At 37.6% G+C, this 18,738-nt stretch overlaps 1 protein-coding gene across 9 annotated transcripts in view; it reads right to left on the bottom strand.

The window, feature by feature from the left end:
• Window positions 1-18,738, bottom strand: part of PTK2 (protein tyrosine kinase 2) — a 404,029-nt gene that overhangs the window by 364,250 nt on the left and 21,041 nt on the right. The window contains exon 2 of one of the 9 annotated variants that reach the window (XM_077166683.1): window positions 17,479-17,560. The exons of 7 other annotated variants lie outside the window; for them this stretch is intronic. The gene's annotated coding sequence lies outside the window, so the exon portion shown is untranslated. Of the gene's footprint in view, window positions 1-6,625; window positions 11,537-17,478; window positions 17,561-18,738 lie in introns of those variants that run through there. One more of the 9 variants, XM_077166684.1, reaches the window with a different exon arrangement.

Below are 18,738 nucleotides of genomic sequence, written 5' to 3'. Positions count from 1 at the left end.
CTAGAACATCAACTAGTTCCATTCCCTTCCCTATATTATCAACAGCCCCTCCCAACATGAAAAAGTTAGAATAGGCATGGCTCAAATACCCCTAAAGAGGGGGCAAAATATGGTGATGGTGGAATTATACAGAGAAAGTAGGGTTTAACAAATGAGTATAAGTGCTGAAGCATTATATTTCTTTAAGCCTCCAGTACCTTAGAGCAGCTAGAAATTGAAACCTAAAACTATGGAATTGTAACCCATACCAAACTCTGAAATCTGGTCCACAACTAATTGTTGCAATGTACTTTGAAATTTATTGCTTTTATGTGTACATGTTATTTAAAGAGAAGGAGAAGATAGGATTTAACAAATAAGTATGACTGCTGAATCATTATATTGATATTTCTGTTGGTCTCCAGTGTCCTGGAGCAGCTAAAAGAAAAAATGAAAAATCACTGAACTGTAACCCATATCAAACTTTTAAATCTGTTCTATAACTACTTGTTAAAATGCACTTGGAAATTTATTGCTTTTTTGTATATATGTTTTATTTCACAATAAAAAAAAGACATTAAAAAATAACTAAAGCTAACATTTGACTCAGAGACACCAACTGACATGTTATCTTTAAGAATACATTACCAATGTATTATACATTATCTTATACATAACACAACATTGATAACAATATTTGACACTGCCAAATATTATTAATAATCTAATGGAATTTCCCATCATTCTTTTACTTTAGTTGAGACTTGTGATTTGGGAGTCAGAATATTACACTGGAAATCAGAAAGTCAAAATTCTAGTCCTAGTTCTGCCTTCATTTAGTTTTCTAAATCTCTATTTTCTCATCTACCTAATGGAAATAAATTGTTTAAACTTTTTACATCATAATGTAATTTAAAGACTCAAAGGAACTGGTATGTGAAAACATTTTGAAAATGCAAGTTATTTCTACCATTCTTCCCTTTCACATTTTTCACTTTCATTCTGCCCAGAAAGTTCTGGATTTATAGAAGTCGAAAGACCAACAGAAATATCAGTATAATGATTCAGTAGTCATACTTATTTGTTAAATCCTATCTTCTCTGTTATACTCCTCCTTCTCTTTAAATAACATATACACACAAAAGCAATAAATTTCAAAGTACATCGCAATACTTAGTTGTGGACCAGATTTCAGAATTTGGTATGGGTTACAATTTCATAGTTTTAGTTTTTTATTTCTAGCTGCTCTAATCTAAGGTAATGGAGGCTAAAAGAAATATTAGTGCCAATGACAAGAATCATTCCTAATCATATATAAAAGCTTTTCCACCACAAGTCATTTTAGTTAGTGTTTCTTAAGATTCAATAAGCAGAACTAAATTAAATATTCCAGGTACATCTGGACCATGATTTTCTGAGCAACTAAAACAGTATTTCTGTTTTGCCATTTTGTCAAATTAAGACCTTTATGCTATAAATGCAATGCAATGAAATGTATTAAAAGAGATGCTTTATGACATTTCCTATCTATCACCTACATAGTCATTTGTCACACAGAACCCTTTCATTTTCATTCATTACTTTATAATAGCCTGTACTGAAAATATGCAAGGTTATGATTTAAGTACAGTGAGGAGTCTTCCCCCAGGTCAGGCACGAGAACAGGAGACCCTGGACTTGCAGGATATAGAGCACAGACCTCGGAGGGAGATGAGTTTCAAGCCCCAGCCCCAATGAGCAGCTGTATGACCTTGAGCAAGAAGCATAACCTCTAGAAACCTATTTCCTCATCTGTAAAATGGGGTAATTCTTATCCCTGAAGGCTGTAGTGAAGAATGACACAACGTATACGAAGCTTGGTGAAATATTTCAGTCCCCAAAAGTGCCTGATAAGCCACTGTTACTAACCTACCAGGTTCACTTTCAGTGAATTCATATTTCTTTAAGCATTTGTCCTTAAACTTTGATATGCAAAGTCAAAGGACCCAATACACCTGCCACCACAGGAGAAAATACAATGCTTGACAGCTTGTGGTATAGTACAATTAAGATTAGAGGACAAAAAAGAAAGCGCTTACAGTACAGTGTATAATGTTCAGAAAAGTAAGATATCTCAGATTTTGAATCCTAGCTCCAGTACTTACTAGCTATGAATCTTAGCTACCCTGTGCCTCAGTTTCTTCACCTGTAAAATGATGACAATAACTGTATTTATTTCACTTATCATGAGGATTAAATAAGAAAGCCTTCACTATAAACAAACATGGCATTCTCTCTCCACCATCTTCTACCCAACAAGCTCACTTGGCAGTCCCACTTTAAATTCATGACCACTTCTCTCCATGATCCCTTCATGCTGCTAGTCATCTTCCTCCAAGTTACCTGTCTATTCACTCTCCAGGGCAGCTATTTTCCTACCTCTCTTTCACTCCCCAACCCTTCTTCCCCCACCCTCATCGCATGTGGTGGCTTTGCTTCCTACTTTCCTGAAGAAATTGAGGCCCTCAAAAATGAACTTGCAGGGTAGGCAACGGTGGCTCAAGTGCCAGAGTTCTTGCCTGGCATGCCAGAGACCTGAGTTCAATTCCTAGCGCCTACCCATGTCAAAAAAAAAGAACTTGGGCGGGCCGCGGTGGCTCAGCGGGCAAAGTGCTTGCCTGCCATGCCGGAGGACCTCGGTTCGATTCCCGGCCCCAGCCCATGTAAAAAACAAACAAAATACAATAAAACAAGAAAATGTTTAAAGATGTTTCCCTTCCTTCCTTCCATCCTTCCTTCCTTCTCTCTGTCTTTCCTTCCCTTCCTCCCTCTCTCTTTAAAAAAAAAAAAAAAAAAAGAACTTGCAACTATGAAGAGTTCTATAGATACAAGAATATGAATTGTCAACTATATGTACTCAAGTGAGACACAGCCCTGGGCAACAACTGACTGCAGCTTGTCCAATCCTGAGCAGAGGACCCAGCATAGCCCACAAAAACATGCAATAATAAAGACACTACTTAAGAAAGAGAGAAGAATTTGCAGAAGGTCCCACTGCATATCCACCTACGTGAACCCCAATGATCTCCCCCTTCCCTCCTGAGCCCTAACACCTACCTTCCTCACCTCATCAGGAACGTTGCTGGTCCTTCTCTTTCTTCCCAAAAGCATCAATTTAGGCTCTACTGGATTAGACCCATCAAAATATCAAGGAGATGTTAATTCTCCAGTAATTATTATTTGTGTTTTTTTTTTTTTATTTTTCTTCTCCAATAATTTTTTTTTTAAAAAAAGCCTACTCTCAATTCACTTACTCAACACCTGCTGTCCCATTACTTTGGTCTCCCTTGCAGAAAACTCTTTAAAAAAAAAAAAAAAAAAAACTTATCCATACTAGATGCCACAAATTCTTCTCTTCCTTTTCTCTCTTATTCCCACTTTGACCCCCACCACTCCCACTGAAACTTTTCTGGTCAAGGTTGCCAAGGACCTCCACACTGTTAAATCCAGTAGTCAATTCTCAGATCTGACTTGACCTGTGAGCAGCTTGGTCACTGCCACATGGCCTTTCTCTTGGTTCCTAGGCCATCATCTTCTGGTTGTCCTCTGGCCTTCCCAGTGGCTCTTTCTCAGTCTCTGTTGCTATTCCTACTCTTCTTTCATACCTGTTCATGCTAGAGTCTGCCAAAGCTCAGTCCTTTATTCTACGAGGCACTTTTTCTCCTCTGCATGCAAACAACCTTAAAACTTCTATTTCTAACTTACATTTCTCTTTTTAAATTCCCAACTTGTGAATCCAGTTCCCAGGAGCTTCTGTCAAACAGGCTGTTGTAAAATGCATCACTGCCACCCTCCTCCAGTCTCATGCGCATCACAGAGAAGCCCCTTCCCACTACAATTCAGGGTTAAAGTTGCCTAATAAGAGGCACTCATGCAAGATCTACAAAATGAAAGAACATTATTTTCCAGAGGTAATGGCAGGCAGAAGTATAGTTGTAGGGAGAGACAGGTGAAGGGAAAAAAAGAAAAGACTATGCCTGCCTGGGCAGCTAAGATCTAGAGCTGCATCTGCTTAGAATGCAGAGAATCCTCAAAGCATCTGAGAGCAATCCCAACAATCACCTGCTCCAACTACTGAGGTCAGCAGCCCCTCCAACAGAGATTACTAAACTCACTATGGAGGCAAAGGAGCTCCCGGGAAGCATTCACCTGTAACAGTAGCTTCCTTAAGCAACAACTCTCCCAGCTCTTCCAACAGTAGTAAAGGATTCTAATTATACGCATAAAAAAAAATGCCTTGACAGAGTTCAAATGCAGTCGAGAGGCTACTCTGGAGGTTGCTCTTACACAAGCTTCAGGTAGACCTTGCTACCTATCATAACCTGCCAGCCCCCGACGAGGACCATTTCAGCCAATCCTAAAGAACACCTTGGGTTATTTATAAGATTCCACAAGGGTTCCAGGCACTAGAGTAACTTTCCAGAGATCTGCAACCTCCAGATGGGTCCCTGGTCCTGTTAAGTCCTGAAATCTAGCCCAGTCTCCCCAGAACATCAGATACTTTCATCTCTCTACCCCATATTAGGAACAGACCCTTCCAATATGAAAACTTTTGAATCACCATAGCTCAAACAACCCCAAAGAGAGGTATGGAAAGATCAAAAGTGATGGTGGAATTATACATAGAGGACAGGCCATAACAAATGATTATGTATGCTGAATCATTAAATTGATGTTTCTTTTAGTCTCCAGTATTTTAGAGCAGCCAGAAGTAAAAACCTAAAATTGTGAAATTGCAACCCATATCAAAGTCTGAAATATATTCTACAACTAACTGTGATGCTATACTTTAAAATTTATAGCTTTTCTGTATACATGTGATTGTTCATGAAAAAAGGAAAAAAAATTTGACTGTGATGATAAAAAAGTATTTAAGCCCTCTAGGCTCCTATATTCTGGAGCAGCTAAAAGGAAAAATATGATAGGATCGTATGGTAGCCCATGACAAACTCTGGGATCTGTCCAGTAACCACTTGTTGAAGAGTGCTTTGAAAACTATTGCTTTTTTTATTTCTTTGCTTTGTATATATGTTACACTATACAATAAAAAAAGTTAAAAATAAATAAAATAAACACAGAAAAGTAAAAAAAAAATGCCTTGACACACTCTGAGAAACAGTGATGATAAGCACTAAGTCTTATGCCATCTTCCCCAGAGTCATGGGGTTACTTCTTTGGTCACCACAGCAGAGCATGAATGTTGGGTTTACCTTTGCCTTTTCTATAAGTTGCATCAATACCCACCAAGTTCTTTCATTTGCACCCTTCCTTCAAATAAAGTAACTTGGTACCCCCCAAAACAAACAAAAAAATACCTTGAAATCTTGGAGTTTGTTCATATGAAGCTTAACCCCACAAAGGACAGGCTAAGCCTACCTAAAATTAGGCCTAAGAGTCACCCCCAAGAGAACCTCTTTTGTTGCTCAGATGTGGCCTCTCTCTCAGCCAACACTCCAAGCAAACTCATTGTTTGCTCCCCCTCTCTACATGGGACATGACTCCCAGGGGTGTAGACCTTCCTGGCAACGTGGGACAGAAATCCTAGAATGAGCTGGGACTCAGCATCAAGGACTGAGAAAACCTTCTTGACTGAAAGGGGGAAGAGAGAAATAAGACAAAATAAAGTGTCAGTGGCTGAGAGATTTCAAACAGTTGAGAGGTAGGTTATCCTGGAGGTTATTCTTATGCATTATACAGACATCCCCTTTTCAGTTTAAGGTGTATTAGAGTGACTAGAGGAAGGTGCCTGAAACAGCATAGTGTGTTCCAGCAGCCACGTTTCTTGATGATAACTGTATACTGATACAGCTTTCACAATTTGACTGTGTGACTGTGAAAACCTTGCATCTGATGCTCCTTTTATCTATGGTATGATCAGGTAAGTAAAAAAATATGGATAAAAAATAAACAAATAATAGAACAAATGTTAAAATAAATTGAGTAGACTGAAATACTAGTGATCAATGAAAGAGAGTGGTAAGGGGTACAGAAAAAAAAAATAGGGGGAACAAAGGTTAAAACATAACCACTACTAGATGGAAATACTAGCGGTCAATGAGAGGGAGGGGCAAGGAGTATGGTATGTATGAATTTTTTCTTTTTTTTTTTTGTATTTTCCGATGCATAGTCCGGGAATCAAACCCAGGTCTTCCGCATGAAAGGCGAGCATTCTACAAATGAACCACCTGTGCACCCTCTTTTTTCTTTTTATTCCTTTTTGCGGAATGATGCAAATGTTCTAAGAAATGATCATGGCAAGGAATATACAACTATGTGATGATACTGTGAGACACTGATTGCATACCAAGTATGGAATGTTCATAAGTTAAGAATGTTTGTGTTTGTATGTTGTTTTGCCAATAAAAATATTTTAAAAAATAAAAATAAAATGCCTCGAGTGGCTTCTGTTTTCCTCACCAAACGCCAAGTGGTACACTACACTGGGATCAGAGAAGATCCTCAGGGAAGAAAAGCATCACCAAAGACAACTGAATAAACTATACAACAGGCATTTCAAAACACAGCCCCTATTTTCCTCCTCCAAACATGCCTCACCCAGTCTTCTCTAACTCAGTTTTTTTCCAACTCCTTCCTTTCAGTTGCTCACCCAAACAAAACGGACATCTTCTATGATTCTTCTCTTCCTTTCCCACTCCACATTCAATCTTGTTGACAAATAATGTTAACTCTTCCTGCAAAATGTGTCCAGATGCATGATCATCATTTCTTAGTACTTTTGTATCGATTTAGGAAAAGAACTAGCAAAACAACAGAAAAAGATATAGAATGTTAATATAGAGAAAAAAATAAAAATAATAACAGTAAAAAAAAAAAGACACAAACAAACAGACAAAAAAAAAAAAAAAAGTGTCCAGAGACCATCAACTTCTCATCACGATCACCAATAACAACCTTGATTTGAGCTATCAGCATCACTCACTTAATTTACAGCAACAGTCAACTAAGAAGTCCCCTGCTTCTGTCCTCACCTCCCGAGAGCCTACCTACTCTCAACACAGCAGACACTCCATTTTCCCAAATCTAAATCAGATGGTGACAGATCTTTGCTCAAACACTAAATGGCTACATACTGAAGTCTCTTATTGCCAGTGGAGCTATGCCCACTGCTGGGCACTTTATTCCTGGAACCTTCATTCGTCAGATCCAGGCAGCCTTCCAGGAGTCACACCTCTGGCAGGTTATGACACTAGCCTGACCACCTGCCTCTTGTGGAAATGTCCTATATAAACCTGCTGACCACCGCTCTGTGTAACAGATTCTCCTCTGCACTACGGGGACATAGACATCCTAGGGAACAGGCAGACTGCGCCAGCTGCTGAACTTACTGCTCCTTGCCCCAAGGTAGGAGACTGGCCTGAAGACATGCAAGGGCCCTCCATAGCCATTCAGCAGTTCCGCCAACTACCCGAGCACTCCGCCTACAAGTGCTTCTTTAATGGGCTCAAACAGAAAATGGAAATAAGGTTGATGGAAAACAAACATCAGTTTCTATTTAACAAACAAACAAGCAAAAAACACCATAGCCTTAACTGGCCCATCTTACATTGGGTAGAATATGGTGTCCCAACCACAGCTAGGTCCAGCCTAGCTTGGCCCCCTGTCTGACATTTGTTCTTCAGCAAGCTCTGGCCTCAGGCCTTCACTCTAGCCCACCACACTCTTCCTCTAGACAGCTGCTCCACTAAGCCTTCATTTACTTCAAATCCTTGCTCAAATGTCACTTCCTCAAACACAAGGTGGCCAACCTACTCTTCTAGTTTGCTAGTTGCCGGAATGCGATATACCAGATATGGAACAGCTTTTAAAAGGGGGAATTTATTTTTTTAATGCATTTTTTAATTAATTTTTTTAAACATAAACATATTCTTACCATATGATCATTCCATTCTACATATATAATCAGTAATTCACAATATCATCCACATAGTTATATATTCATCATCATGATCATTTCTTAGAACATTTGCATCTCAGAAGAAGAAATAAGAAGAAAACAGGAAAAAAGCATACATACCATACCCCTTACCCCTCCCTCCCTTTCATTGATCACTAGCATTTCAATCTACTAAATTTATTTTAACATTTGTTCTCCCTATTTATTTTTAATCTGTATGTATAACTCGTCTGTTGAAAAGGCAGATAAAAGGAGCATAAGACACAAGGTTTTCACAATCACACAGTCACATTGTGAAAGCTATATCATTATACAATCATCTTCAAAAAACATGGCTACTGGAACACAGCTCTACATTTTCAGGCAGTTCCCTCCAGTCTCTCCTTTACACCTTAACTAAAAAGGTGATATCTACTTAATGCGTAAGAATAACCTCCAGGCTAACCTCTTGACTCTGTTTGGAATCTCTCAGCCACTGACCCTTTATTTTGCCTCATTTCTCTCTTCCTCCTTTCGGTTGAGAAGGCTTTCTCAATCCCTTGATGCTGACTGAATCCCTATTGATTCTAGGATTTCTGTCCCACATTGCCAGGAAGGCCCACACCCCTGGGAGTCATGTCCCATGTAGAGAGGGAGAAGGGCAGTGAGTTTGCTTGTTGTGTTGTCTGAGAGAGAAAGGCCACATCTGAGCAACAAAAGAGGTTCTCTTAGGCCTAATTTTAAGTAGGCTTAGCCTATCCTTTGCGGGGTTAAGTTTCAAATGAACAAACCCCAAGATTAGGGACTCAGCCTATTGCTTTGGTTGTCCCCGCTGCTTGTGAGAATATCAAGAATTCCCCATTTGGAGAAGTTGAATTTTCCCTAAAAGGGGGAATTTATTAAGTTGCAAGTTGATAGTTCTAAGGCTGTGAAACTGTCCAAATTAAACCAAGTCTACAGAAATGCCCAAATTAAGTCACTAACAAGAGAAAAGGCCGATGAAGTTCAGGTTTTCTCTCTCAACTGGAAAGGCACATGGTGGACATGGCAAAGATGGCAACATTTGCTAGCTTTGCCTCCAAGGCTTCCTGTTTCGTGAAATTCTCCAGGGGTCGTTTTCCTTCTTCATCTCCAAAGGTCTCTGGCTGCACGGGCTTTGCTCTCTCGGAATCTTGTCATTCTGAAGCTTTCTCCAAAATGTTTCCTCTTTTAAAGGATTCCAGTAAACTAATCAAGACTTATGTGGAATGAGTGGGGCCACATTTCTGTGCAGATGATCTAATAAGTTTCCAGCACATGGTGCTGAATAGGGTTTAAAAGGAATGGCTGCTCCCACAAGATTAAGATTAAAACATGGCTTTTCTAGGGTACATAAATCCTTTCAAACTAGCACACCTACTAACACTACTACCTACATCCACCAGTTTTCCCCTCCTCTACCTCTGTTCTCTAGGAACTTATCACTGTCTCAGTATTTAACTTACTGATAGGTCATACTCATTGTTTATTTATGACCTACTGCCCCCACAAAAGCAGGGTCCCTGACAGCATACAAAAAGCAGTTAATAATCATTAGTACCAGGACAACATTCCTAAAGATGTATTATTATCAAGATTGCTGTGGGGTTAGAGTAACACAAATTTTAAGTTACTTGCACTCATACTAATCAAAGCACTCAGTCAGATCACCTGCAGTGTTTTCCCCTCATCCAGCACTTGATTCCCAGGGAAGGGAAGAGGAAGATTCCAAAGACTATACAAACAGTCCAAACTTTCTCCGGGGATATAATTTGGAAAACACTAGAATAAATGATCACACTAAGATAAGAGTGACTAAATCAAAACACCATGTGTGCTGGTTTGAAATGATGTATGGATCCTAGAAAAGCCATGTTTTAATTCTAATTCCATTTTGTAAAGGCAGCTGTTTCTTCTAATTCTTATTCAGTATCGTATGCTTGAAACTGTAATTAGATCATCTCCCTGGAGGTGTGATTTAATCAAGAGTAGTTGTTAAGCGGGAATAGGTGACAACACGTCTCCTTCACCCATTTGGGTAGGTCTTGATAAGTTTCTGGAATCCTATAAAAGAGGAAACATTTTGGAGAATGAAAGAGATTCAGAGAGAGCACAGCAGAATGACACAGCCACGAGAGGCAGAAGTCCAATAGCCAGTGACCTTTGGAAATGAAGAAGGAAAATGCCTTCTGGGGAGCTTCATGAAACAGGAAGCAGAAGAAGTTAGCAGATGACGCCATGTTCGCCATGTTCGCCAGGTGCCATTCCAGAGGAGAGAGAAACTGTGACTGTGCTCGCCATGTGCCTTCCACTTGAGAAAGAAGCCCTGAACTTCACTGGCCTTCCTGAACCAAGGTATCTTTCTCTGGATGCCTTAGATTGGACATTTCTATGGACTTGCTTTAATTGGGACATTTTCTTGGCCTTAGAACTGTAAACTAGCAACTTATTAAATTCCCCTTTTTAAAAGCCATTCTGTTTCTGGTATATTGCATTCTGGCAGCTAGCAAACTAGAACAACATGCAAATACAAATCAAATTAGAATTAGTCTCACTTGTATCTAGAATATATAGAGAATTATTACAACTCAATAACACAATCCAATTTCAGATAAGCAAAGGATCTCAATAGTCATTTCTCCAAAGGAAACACACAAATGCCCAATAAGCACATGAAAAGATGTTCAACATCATTAGCTATCAAGGAAATGCAAATCAAAACCACAGTGAGATACCACTTCATACTAAGATGGCTAGAATCAAAGTCAGGCAATAACAAGTATTGGCAAGCATATGGGGAACTGGAACCCTCACACTGCAGGTGGAATGTACAACAGTGCAGCTACTTTGGAAAACAGTCTGGCAGTTTCTCAAAAAGTTATAGGAATAGTTAACATTTGACTCATCAATTCCACTTCAAAGTATATACCCAAGAGATATATACACACATAAACTTGTATGCAAATGTTGAGAGTGGCATTAGTAATAATAGCCAAAAGGTAGAAACCCAAACAGCCATCAACTGATAAATGGATAAATGAAATGTGGTCTATCCATACAATGCAATATCATTTAGCCATAAAAATAAATGAAGTACTGATGCATGCTACGACATGGATAAACCTTGAAGACATACTAAATGAAGTCAGTTACAAAAGACCACAAATTATGACTCTATTTACAAGAAATGTCCAGAATAGGCAAATCTATAGAAACAGAAAGTCAATCAGTGGTTGCCTGGAGCTCAGGTGGATGTAAGGATAGGGGAGTGAGAGGTAAGCAATATGGGGTTTCTTTACGAGGTGAAAAAAATACTATAAAATTGGTTTATACAACTCTGTAAATAAACTAAAACCTCACTGAACTGTTCACTTGAAATGGGTAAACTGTATGGTATACAAATTGTATCTCAATATTTATTTCCTTATTAAGGAAACAGGTAGAATTTTCATACAGGTAATTTTTAATGCACTTTTATTGAGATATATTCACATATACCATATAATCCATTCAAAGTATACAATCAACAATTCATAGTATCATCATATAGTTGTGCATTCACCACCACAATCAATTTTACAACATTCTCATAACAAAAAAAAGAAATAAAAAGAAAAAAGAAAACCCCAAACATCCCATACCCCTTAATCTCCCCCCATTATAATTATTTTTGTCTTTATTTTATCATTCATCTACCCATACACTGGATCAAGGGAGTGTCAGTCACTAGGTTTTTACAATCACACAGTTACATGATAAAAGCCCTATAGTTATACAATCATTATCAAAGATCAAGGCTACAGGATTACAGTTCAACAGTTTCAGGTATTTTCTTCAAGCTATTCTAATATACTAGAAATAAAAAAGAAATATCTATATAATGAGCCAGTAACCATAAACATTTGTTAAATCCTAATTTCTCAGCTATACCTCCTCCTTCTCATTTGATCTTTTCTCTCAATTTTCAGGAATATCTTGGCAATGACCATTTTAACTTCATGCTAGAAAGGGGTACTGACTTTATGGAATAGAGGGATGAAACTAGTTGATGTTCTTGGAGAGACTGGTACCTTGGGTTTCAGGGATTATCTGGCAAAGGAACAATCTGGAGGCCTTAAGTTTCTGAAAAAAAAACTTACCAAGAAAAACTTTTATAAAGTCTTAGATAGAGCCCAGGGTTTTCAGGAATACTGTTGGTTAGGGCTTGGCATACTGTGGCAATTTATAATATCTGGCTGAAGCTTGTGTAATAGTAAGAGTAACCTCCAGAATGACCTCTCAACTTAATGTGAAACCTCTTAGAAACTGAAACCTTGTTTTGTTTCATTTCTCTTTCCCCTCTGGTGAAGAAGGCATTCTCAATTCTATGATGGTAAGGTCAGGCTTCACAGAGATTTTTAAAACTGTCACTTTACCAATACCAGAGAATGATTTATAAAAATTTATTAGATTGTGTTTTTCATATACGTACTTTAAGAAGATAGTTCACATCATACAACCAGTCCCTAAAAAGATGTGATTCCCTCTATTTTGATCTATTCCTACACAGTGTTGAATGAATTTCCCAGAGGACAATGAAGCCAGCTTATAGATCCCTTAGGGAAGTGAAGCATCAACAAAGAGAACTGAATAAAATTAATATGATTAATACTTGTCACACTATATATCCTACTTCACTGTTCTAATGATCAGAAGTCGTTTATCCATATACTAACTAGAGTATATGGTGAAATTTCTATACATGTATAATTTAGGATAGCATTTGAGAATCTAAAAGCAAATATTTTAAAAATCATACCTCCAGAAATTACTGTAATTCTTGTGTATCTGTACAGTCACATTTTTCCAGAGAAATGGACATTATCTCTATATTACCCCAAACAACTTTTAAATCCCATATTTGCTTGACTCACAGAAAAGAATACTATATGATCACAACAACCTCTGCAAAACCTTGAGGGAAAAAAATCTGTTGATTTTGTGTGTGTGCGTGTCACAAAAAAAATCACCCCCCCACGCAAATAAAATCCCCAAATTCACTGATATAATTACTTCATCAGTATAAATACCTAAGGGTATACATATTTTCTGTAACTTCTTTGTGAGAAATCACACTCCTACTGAAAAGAAGGGAAAAAAAGCTGGATAAGAGAAACAAAAATGTTAAAAGTGTAACTTACCAACAAAAAGACAAATAACCCAATTAAAAATGGGCAAAATACTTCTTCAAAGAAGATATACAAATGTCCAAAAAGCACATGGAAAGACATTCAATATCATTAGCCATCAGGGAAATGCAAATCAAAACCACAATGAGACACCAATTCACAACCATTAAAACAACTACTATTTTTTTTTCAAATGGATGGGTAGCTCAGCGGTAGAATTCTTGCCTGCAATGCAGGGAGACCTGGGTTCGATTTCCAGCCCATGCACCAAAATAAAAAAGGGAAATAACAAGTGTGGAAAAGATGTGGTGAAAACAGGAACACTCATTCATTGCTCATGGCAATGTAAAATGGTGCAGCAGCTGTGGAAGACAGCCTGGCAAGTTCTCAGAAAGCTACATACAGAACTACCATACAACCTGGCAATTCCTCTACAAGGTATATACCCAAAAGAATTGAAAGCAGGGGCTCGAAAAGATATTTGCACACCAATGTTTTAGAGGCATCATTCAAAAGTACCAAAAGATGGAAGAAACTCAAATATCTATCAATCAATGAATGGATATATAAAATTTAGTATATACATATGACGGAACATTATTCAGCTGTAAAAAGAATAAAGTCCTGATACATATGACAACACAGATGAATCCTGAAGACATCAAGTTGAGTGAAATAAACCAGACACAAAAGAACAGAACGATTTGAAACAATCAGAATAGGCAAATTGATAGAGTAAGAATCAATTATATAGGATACCAGGGGACAGGGTGGGGATAGGAAATGGGAAGTTAAGGCTTACAGGAAATATTTTGGTAGTGGATGGTAATGAGGGTAGCAAAACAATGTGAACTCAATTAACAGCACTGAAATATATAATTGAATATAATTAAAAAGGGGAAATGTTAGATCGTATATATGGTAACAGAGTAAAAATTTTTTTAAATCCATGGAACTATACTATACAGTGAACCCTAAGTTAAACCATGGAAATTTAATTAATAGTGCAATCATAAAAATGTGCTATCAACTGTAACAAATGTTCCATATCAACTCAGGGTGCTAATGATGGGATGGTATATAGGAACCCTGTATTTTATGCATGATTGTCCCACAAACCCACAACTTCTAATAAAGAAAAAAACTTGAAAAAATGGTAAAAGCATCAAATACTGACAAAACATGTAAGAACTGCAACTCTAAAGTAAAGGAAAAAGAATAACCACGGGGTAAAAAAAACTCTAAAGCCAATCCTAGAAAAATTAGAGTCTTCCTCTAGACAAACAGAAAGGAAAAGAAATTAAGCCCAGTTTCATACAAGGTGGTGAACCCAGTAAGAAACTGTCCCCACCATAAAGAGGAACTCAAAGAGCTACGCGCTTGGGGTCAGGGTAAATTGGAAGTGGAGAGCCTTCACACAAAAGGACAGCCTTGTACAAATCCCCTGGGTTGTCCAGAGAATTTCCAGCCTGGAACATATAACTGTCAAGGCCTGACTGGAAGAAACCAATGAAAACCCTCCGGAGAAAGCAACCTTCATGGCAGGCCTCAAATTATTTGATCAAATACAACATCCAATCCACAATAAAAGATGACTCAGAAACATAAAGAACTGAACTCTGAACTAGAAGAAAGAGACAAAAGAAATAAAAGAAATAGACCCACAAACACTTCAGGTAGTAGATTTATCACATCCAGATTATAAATAATCCATAAATAAATATGAATGTATACATACCACATGCAAAAATATATAAATATACAGAGTATATATACATTATATTATACATATATACTCATAAACACAACTACTAAAAATTAAAAAATACATTAACCAATATTTAAAACTCAATGAGTAGAATATTTAACAGGTAGAATATTTAGCAGATTAGAAACAAGGTAACAGGCAAACTATCAGAGAAGTCAAAAGATTTTATCTAGAGGTTAACACAGTGAGACAAAAAGATGAAAAATCCAGAAGAGATGATAACACAGAGTTATAATGAGAAGGTCTAACAAGAACTTAATCACTAACTGGAAACCAAGAAGAAGAGAGAAAATGAGATAGAGACAGTATTCAAAGAGATATGGTCTAAGAATTTTACAGGATTATGGAAAGATACCAGTCTACATATAAAAGAAGATCAACAACTCTCAAGCAGAATAATTTAAAAGAGATCCATCCACAGATAAATCAAAGTTAAAGTGCAGAAAAACAATGTTAATGAGAAAATCGTAGGAAGTCTAGAAACTGTAGTCAAAATCAAAACCTGACCTCAGATATAAAGGCAATTTATTCCACATTCCAAATTCTTAGCTTATTATCAAAGCCTAAAATTACCCAGGAAGTAACATCAGCAACATGGCAGACTAAGGCTCCAAATGTTCAGCTGTCCTACAGAAACGTCAAAAAAAACAAGCAGAAATCGTCACACTTATCTTTCTCTGAACTAGGGAAAATAGAAAAAGGTTTGCAAAAACCAAGCAGACACACAACTAGATGAATGAATATGTTGAATGAAATGACAGAAACAAAAAGGCAAATATTATCATGTCTCACTCATATGGACTAACTATAACACACAAACTCAGAGGACTGATGTCAAGAGCATGGGTTATCAGGTTGGGGCCTATTGTAAAGGGTCTTAGATTATAAGGTCTTACAGTAGTCACATATATTCAGGAGTTGTAATTTTCTATATTCTGAGATACTGAACTATTTGTGATACTGATCATTCCCTGAAACTTCGGGTTTTTATGTGACACCTGAGACTTAGAGCCCTGAAGCTATGAAAGTCAGCATTACCCCTTACAGCAACTGCTGAAAAAGTTGAAAAAGGGATCAGACTTCAACTAGAGATATGAATGAAGCTGATGTGGACAGGACTAAGTTAAATCAGAATACAGGATAAAGGATAATATGGTCCATATTTTAAAACGTCAACCTGTGTGTGAAAGATGCTTATTTGGTGCAAAATTTATATTTTGGATAGCATATTATCTATTTTAACTTGTATGGTGAGTTGATTTGAACACCACAATTACATGGAATCTTGAACAGGGCATGAGATCTTGCTGCTTTGAACAGGTTAGTGTGATGCCCTAATATATCTCAGAGTAATTTGGGCAGAAAATAAAAAAATATTTGCAAAGTCCCCTTGGGGGACTGGGGAGAAAGGAAGAAATATTAAATTTCCCCATCTTGGGAATTTCTGATATTCTCGCAAGCAGTGGAGACAACCAATTCAACAAGCCCTCAATCGTGGGCTAGACTCTATGAAACTTACTCCTACAAAGGATAGACTAAGTCTACTAATAATTATGCCTAAGAGTCACCCCCAGAGAGCCTCTTTTGTTGCTCAGATGTGGCCTCTCTAAGCCAACTTAGCAGGTGAACTCACTGCCCTTTCCACTACACGGGATATGTTTTCAGGGGTATAAATCTCCCTGGAAACCTGAGACTGAACTCCCAGGATGAGCTGGGACCCAACATGGCGGGACTGAGAAAGTCTTATTGACCACAAGGGGGAAGAGAAATGAGACAAAATAAAATTTCAGTGGCTGAGAGATTTCAAACAGAGTTGGGTTTGAAACTGCTTGAAACCTAAGAGGTTACCCTGGAGGTAATTCTTATGTATAATAGATATCCTTTTTAGTTTACCGTGTTTTGGAGTGGTTGGAGGGAAGTACCTGAAATTGTTGAACTGTTTTACAGTAGCCTTGATTCTTAAAGAGAATTGTATAACTATACAGCTTTTACAATGTAACTCGTGATTGTGAAAACCTTGTGTCTGATGCTCCTTTTATCTAGGGTATAGACAGAGAGTTTAAAAAAAAAAGGGATAAAAAAATAAATAATGGGGGAGGATAAAGGGTGAAAAATTGGGTAGACTGAAATACTAGTGGTCAATGAGAGGAAAGAGTAAGGGATATGGGATGAACGAGTTTGTACTTTTTTTAAAATTTCTTTTTCTGGAATGATGCAAATGTTCTAAAAAATGATCATAGTGATGAATACACAACTATGTGATGATGATATGAGCCACACTGATTGTATGTGTGTGATGTTTTCTCAATAAAAATATTTTTAAAATAAAATAAAACAAGCAGATGCTGAATCAAGAAAAAGGCAACCTAAAAATAAAAATGGTAGAAAAGCTGTGTGGCACTTTTACGTGCCCTGACCCAAGCCCTCCCTGGCTTAGCCACATTTTAGGACAGACAGTGGTCCACACTCTCAGTGTAGATCCAGAGATATAAGAACTCAGTTTATTAGCAAGTTTAATGTGTACCTATGTCTGTTCCACCCTATCTGGTGACCCCCTGGGCCTGAGACTGATCCAAGACATGCATCTCTATTTCCCCTAACCCAGTACTCACTTAGGACTTGGAAACACCAGGCATTCCTGGGAGAACACTGTAAGGGAGACATCAAACTGCAGTCTCCTGGGACAAGAATTTCCTGGGGAAATAAGGACATCCAGGAGCATCCATGAATCTTGGGGAATTCTTGAAAGCTAAGCCCATGACAAGAAACATGTTCAGAACAGACCTGAGAAGACCCTATACATTCACCTCAGGCAAGTCAGGGTCAACTCAGCCAAGCATCAAAGGCAGGCCCCAAAAAGAATAAATCTGCAAAGACTACGAGAAATTTTTGTGGGCTTGCTTATTTTTTCGTTGTTTTAGCACCTGGCATTCACATACGACAAGGAATACTGTCTCTGCAAAAAATAGTTTGGGGAAAAAACACTAAAAAAGTTAAGACTATAGCAGCCTACAATGATCCACACATAAACACACACATCAACAAATCATGGGAAAGAAAGCCAAATTCCAGAGTCAACATATTGTAATACTCAAATGTCCAGATTAAAAAAAAATTACAAGGCATACAAAGAAACAGGAAAGGATGGCCCATTCAAAGGAACAAAACAAAAAGATAAAAATCATCCCTGAGGTGGCCCAAATACTGAAAATATTAATGAACGTCAACTCACCTAAATAGGATCAATTAGTAGAAAAATGTGAAGGAAAACAAGCAAATAACAACAACAAAAAAAACTAAAGAAAACCAGGAAAATGATACAAGAACAAAAAAAGAGTTGCACTAAAGAGACAGAAATTTTAAAAAGGAACCAAACAAAAATTGTGGAGTTAAAAAGTATAACAACTGAAATACAAAATTCATTAGAAAGACTCAATAAGCAGACTGGAATAAGCAGCGGAAGCAATCAGCAAACTTGAAAGTAGGACAATTAGACTGGAAATTATCCAGTCTGAGGAGCAGAAAGAAAAAAGAATGAAGTGAGCAGAGCCTAAGGGACCTCTAGGTCAACACGAAGAATGCCAGTGCATTATCAGAATCCCAGAAGGAGAAGAGAAAGAAGTAGAAAGAATTTTTGAAGATTAACAAAATATTAGCAAACTGAATCCAACCATGTCCAAGTGGAATTTATCTCAAGAATGCAAGGGTGGGTCAACATAAGAAATCAATGCAGTACACCACATGAATAAAATGAAAAAAAAAATCATCTTGATTGATGCAGAAACGGCATTTGATAAAAACCAGCACTCTATTTGATAAAAACACTCAGAAAACTAGAAAGAGAAAGGAACCTCAACATATATAGTGCATAT

Source organism: Tamandua tetradactyla, chromosome 6 (assembly GCF_023851605.1).
Source record: "Tamandua tetradactyla isolate mTamTet1 chromosome 6, mTamTet1.pri, whole genome shotgun sequence".
Taxonomy (NCBI): domain Eukaryota; kingdom Metazoa; phylum Chordata; class Mammalia; order Pilosa; family Myrmecophagidae; genus Tamandua; species Tamandua tetradactyla.
The sequence above is the reverse complement of the archived record's forward strand: the minus strand, read 5'-3'. Positions and strand labels throughout refer to the sequence as shown.